The sequence below is a fragment of the Phyllostomus discolor genome, chromosome 1 (assembly GCF_004126475.2).
Source record: "Phyllostomus discolor isolate MPI-MPIP mPhyDis1 chromosome 1, mPhyDis1.pri.v3, whole genome shotgun sequence".
Taxonomy (NCBI): Eukaryota; Metazoa; Chordata; class Mammalia; order Chiroptera; family Phyllostomidae; genus Phyllostomus; species Phyllostomus discolor.
Window position 1 is genome coordinate 15,384,820 of NC_040903.2, and position 6,028 is coordinate 15,390,847.

A 6,028-nucleotide genomic window follows, 5' to 3' on the forward strand; every position below is an offset into this window, starting at 1 on the left:
GTCCATTGTTTTTCTATGTAACAGCAACAAGCAAGTGACATTTGAAATTAAAGATACAATGCCATTTATATCAGCACCCTCCAAAACTAATTTCAATTTAGGCATAAATCTAATAAAATATGTACAAACTCCATGTGAGGAAAACCAGAAAACTCTAATAAATAAAATCAAGAAGGACTAAATGGAGATAAGCTCCATCTTTGTGGATAGGAAGACAAAATATTATCCAGATGTGAGTACTTTCCTACTTAATCTACAGATTGAACGCAATCTAAGTCAAAATTCCAGCAAGCTGTCTCATGGATATCCACAGATTGGTTCTAAAGGTTATGTGAAGAAGCAAACGTCCCAGAACAACCAACACAATATTGAAGGAGAAGAACAAACTTGGTGGACTGATACCACCTGACTTCAAGACTTATAACAAGATTACTGTAAGATCAAGATTACTGTAACATATAATGCTGCAGTAATCAAGACAGTATGGTATTGGTGAAAGAACAGACGAAGAGATATATGGAATTGGAATAGCGTTTCCAAAAATAGACCCTCATATATAGCCAACAGGTCTTTGACAAAATGGGTCAGAGACATAACTACAAATCACAAAGCTGTAAAGTCACTAAAATATAACACAGGAGAAAAATCTCAAAAAATTTAGGTGTCATGATTCCTGTTTAGCTACAACACCAAGGACATGATCCATGAAAGAAGTACTCGATAAATTGGACTTCATTAAAATTAAAAACTTGTGCTCTGCAAAAGACAATGCCAAGAGAATGAGAAGACAAGTCACAGACTGAGAGAAAATATTTCCAAAAGACACATCTGATAAAGGACTGTTACCAAAATATACAAAGAGCTCTTAAAACTAAACAGTAAGAAAACAACCCAATTAAAACGTGGGCCAAAGACCTGAATAGACACATCATCAAGGAAGACATAAACGTGGCAAATAAACAAACAAAAAGATGCTACAGATCATATGGCATTAGGGAAATGCAAATGAAAACAATATTGAGATACCACTATGCACCTATTAAAATGGCCAAAATCTAGAATACCAACAACACCAAATGCTGACAGGGATGTGGAGTAACAGGCACTCTTATGCATTGCTAGTGGAAATGCAAAATGGAACAGCCTCTTAGGAAAACAGTTTGGTGGTTTCTCACAAAACTAAACATCCTCAATACAATATACAGATGATGTAATCGTGTGCCTTAAACCTATATAATTTTATTGATGAATGTAACCCCAATACATTTAAAAAATTCTCTTACTACCCAATCAAGCAATCACTCTCCTTGGTATTTAACCCAAAGGAGTTGAAAATTTAATGTCCACCCAAAAACCTACATGTAGATGTTCATAGCAAGTTTATTCTTCATTCTCAAAACTTGAAGGCAACCAAGATATCTTTCAGTAGGTAAATGGATAAATGACGGTACCTCCAGCCAATGGGATATCATTCAGTACTAAAAAGAAATGTGCTGTTGAGTCATGGAAAGGTGTGCAGGACACTTAAATGCATACTACTAAAGGAATGAAGTCAATCCGAAAGGTTATACACTGTGTGATTGCAATCACACGGCACCTGGGAAAAGCACAGCTGTGGGGATGACGAAAGGTCAGTGGTTGCCAGAAGCTGGTTTGGGGGCAGGGAATGAAGAGACAGAGCACAGAGGATTTTTAGGGCAGTGAAAATACGCTGTACGATATTATAAAGATGGATCTGTGTCCAAACCCATAGACTGTACAATACCAAGAGTGAAACGTAAGGTAAACTATGGACTTCGGCTGGTTCTGATGTGTCAGTGGAGGTTGGCCCTCAGCAAGCAATGCTGACAGCGGGGGATGCTGACAGCGGGGGAGCCGGTGCCCGTGTGGGCAGGGGTGGATGGGAAATCTCTGTGCCTGCCTCTCAGCTTTGCTGAGAACCTAAAACTGCTCTAAACATTCTTGAATAATTAACAGTGGTCACTCTTGTTGATGAGATTTCAGGAAGTCTTTTAACTTTTTTCATTGAACGCATTTGATGTTTTTTAAATATTGACAATAGAAAAAAGAAAGCCATTACAAAGGAAAAAAACAAAGCTCAGAACTCATTATTAACTTGGGATGTATGGCTTCACCAAGAAGTCTCAATTCCACTAACAAACTTGGCTCCGCTCGCAGCCCAGCCCAGCTGCCCTTAGTTGACAGAAAGAATACCGACTCCTAGCCCTTAATGATGGTCTCTCCACTTAGGATGTTTCTTCCTCTTTTCTTGAGGAAAATGACCCCGAGTCTGCTAGTCTTTTCCCAACCCTTTCATCTTGTTAACACCTCCAATTGGTAACCCCACCAACTGTGAAAGAAATTACACTTCACTGACCTCCATCAAAGCAGGTCTACCGCATCCTGCAACAGACATTTGGAGAGTTGGAAATAAAAGCTTACCAGATCCCTTGCATCTGAGAAAGGGCTAAATAAGGCACAGTGGCTAAATGGGCCCTGGTGGCCTCCAGCAATGCCCACATCACTACAGTAGTTACTGCAAATCTTACCCAGGGAGAGGCTTTCGTTCCTGTTTTCATGAGACATCGGGACCAGAATGCTCCATGGCTAAGTGTTCTGTCTTAATAATAACAGTTCTAATTATCATATCATTAAAAATAACAAAATGACCACATTGGTATATTATTATTATTATTATTATTGCTATTATTACAGTTGATTCTGATTATTTGCAGTAATGTTCTATAGAGTCACCATTACGTTATATTAGTTGACACTGAACCATTGTTCCTGGGGAAATACATGGCTAGGCATCTGCCGGCCCTGTTTACAACATGTTTCTCAGTCGAGCAACGTGCACCCTATTTCACCTGTGTTTCTGCTTAAAAACACCTGCATTAGCACATTGTTGATTCATTAACATTTAACTCACGGCCAACAGTACAGCTCTATAACTTAAGCCTGAACGGAGCTGATCGGACTTGTATCTTCTCTACAGGGCGTGCACAGCCTCCTGGCACTCGGGAACACTGGACAGCCCTTCAGCATTACGCCGGGGGCTGTTTTACACAGAGCAGTCACCAACAAAAGGCATGAAAATGCAGCAAACATGACACTAAGTAGACTGCAAAAAGGACATTTGTTTATAGTTTGGGAGCTGAAACAAAAGGCAGAGCATTGTCTCTTTCGACCTCAGCTGGGGACTGTGTTGAGTTCCCCTCCAATTTAAAGGGACATATACATAGCAGAAGAGCAAATACACGTGCTTTCCAGAAAAGAAACCCTTTATCTTATTTCTCAATTATTTCAGAACTGATTGGGCCCTGGCAGGTACCCCAATATGTGGTAGGAGCTTGGTCAAGGCCCCTGGGATCTGAGACAGCTGAAATTTTCATCTCTGGCTCCTGAAATTATCTGAGCTTCCACTTTTTCGAACACATCTGGTTTCCCAGAACAAGGAGACGCTTTATACAGCCAACCGTGAGAGAGACACCCAGCAGGTTACAGGAACCCTTGGGGGGAGGGGTGTTTGTACTGTGTGGTATTAACTGCATATGCCAGGGGTTGACAACACACCAGGGCCACCCGTGTCACTGTCGACCTGTGTGCAGACTCGCCAGGGCTCCCTGATGATGTCAGGGCTACATGTTAACCAAACCCGAGCAGGAACCTGATTGCCTGTTGCAAGCCAGATCTGTCCTTTCTTTGTTTGGTTTCACAGCATATTATCAGTCTTCTCAGGGCTGATACATTCAGCAAAGAGCTTCCCAGTGAGCGGGAGGTAGTTTTTGCAACTTAGCAATATTTATTTGGGGGTGGCTGAAATGAAGTAAAATCTAAAGTTTACCATAAATAAGTGGCACACTGCCTATCAGAGAAGAACATATAACCCAGAGGAATGAGAAAGGCAAAGTTCAGGTTAGCTTTCTAGGGAATCTGTCCTCTTGTTAGGGTTCCCCTTCAAAGCCACCTGTTAATTACAAATATAAGCTAAAACCTTTATTTATTTACGGTTTAGAACTTGTTTGCACTATGCACATCTCTGTTGTAAACTGGAATGAAGGCAGATCCTTCTGGTTGAACATTTAGTCTCTCTGAGCACAGGGTTAGATGCTGTCACAGGTATGACCTCCGCAATGACTCTGTGAATTGTATGTCATCACTCCATTTTACTGGCAAAGAAACCCAGGTTTGAACCTGAAACGTTAACTGTCCCACAGCAGCTCAGTTAATAATGGGAGAACTGAAGGAAAATCAAAGTTTCTTTTCTTTTTTTTAATCCTCGCCCTAGGACATTCTTTTTCATTGCTTTTAGAAAGAGAAAGGGTTAGGATTACAGGAAGCAAGAGAGAGAAACATAGATGTGAGAGAGAAACCTCAGTCAGCTGCCTCTGTTCGCCCCTGGAGGGGATCCCATGTCCTGGGGCTGGGAATTGAACCTGCAGCCTGGGCCTGTTCCCCCACCAGGAATCAAACACAACCCTTTGGTTACAGGATGACGCTCCAACCCATTGCACCACACCAGCTGGGGCTCAAGGTTTCTAAGACCGGAAGGCTAACACATTTTTTTTGACCCAGGGTCTAAAGAAGGGCAAGTTTGATTACACTGAACAAATGCACAAACAGCAACGAAGAGCTTCTGCGTGGCAAAAACACCTCAAGCAAAACAAGAGGCCAAGAGCTTCCACTTTCCAGAAGGACATACTAGACCCTCTGTGCAGGGCTTGCCAAAGAAACGTTGCACCCCACCAGTGACCCCCAGATGAGTAATCTGGAGAGGGCGGTGAGGAGAGAGAGTTGCGTGTGCCCTGTGCCCTGTGTTCTTCGATGCCAGCAGGGAGGAGAACACTGCTTTCCCTCCTGAAGCCAAATTCTGCAGGTCACAGGAGAGCTTGTCACGTGTCCCCCGGAGTTGAAGTAGCGCTGGGATTTGACCCACTTAGGAAAAATGCTACAGGCAGGTTACTGGGCGGCGCAGCCTCGGCTGGCTGAGTGGGAGCAAATTGTGGCTCGCGGAGTGGGGCACCGATGCTTCCTGCAGGACCCGCCTGTGACAGATCGGAAGGATTCCACCTGGAGTTCTACTGGGCTCCATCCACGAGAATTTCTCTGGAGGGGCAATGGGACCACAGCAGAGGGAGGGGACAGCAGACACCCCAGGCTTAGCAGGGACGCTAAGCAGCCAATGAGAGAGGAGGTCCTCCGAGGGACGGCGGAAGCTGCCATCTTCTGGGGCATCTCTGGGGAATCCTGGGAAGCATCCGGAAAAGAAAGAATCCGCTTTGGGAACCTCCAAGCAGCGGATGCAGTGCTACGCAAGCCAACTCCTGGGCACATGGAGCATATTTCCCAGCTGCCCTTGCGATTTGGTGGTGTCACATGACTGAGTGACAGCCAATGGAGTGTGGGCAGGAGTGGTTTGACAGACACCTTCCCAAGTGCAGTACACCCCAGGGACCCTCTGCCTTTTCTCTCTCCCACCCACAGCGAGCAGGATGAGGCTCTGGAAAATAGAGAAGCCACAGACTGGAAGAATTGGGGGCTTTGGATAACCAGTGGTCAGGGCTCCGCCTCCCAACCCGGCTCAAATGCTGATTCATGCTGCCCGTGACATGGGTGAGAGAGAGCTGTCCCTATCAAGTCACTCAAATTTGGGATGGTTTGTTGTTACAGCTGATGTAAGTCTAACTACTACACATCGACACCTAAGGACACCATTGTCAGATTGTATCCACGGCAAAAACGATGGCTTTTTCTGACCCTAACCTCCCCACCCCCCCCCAGCCCAGCCCCCTCCAACCTTGGAGAAACCAGATGCTGACTCAGTGTGGGGCTGGAGGGGAGGGCCAGAAGGAAAAGGGAGCAGCCAGCCCTTCCCCCAGTGGCAGACTGGCAACCTGTGGTTGTGGGGAGGGGACATCCTTAAACAGGTTGAAAATCTGACAGTTTTAATATTGTCCTGGGCTGGATATTCAGGCTAATACAATAGGGCCAATTTTGTAGTTAAAATTACCAAAGGCATTTTTAT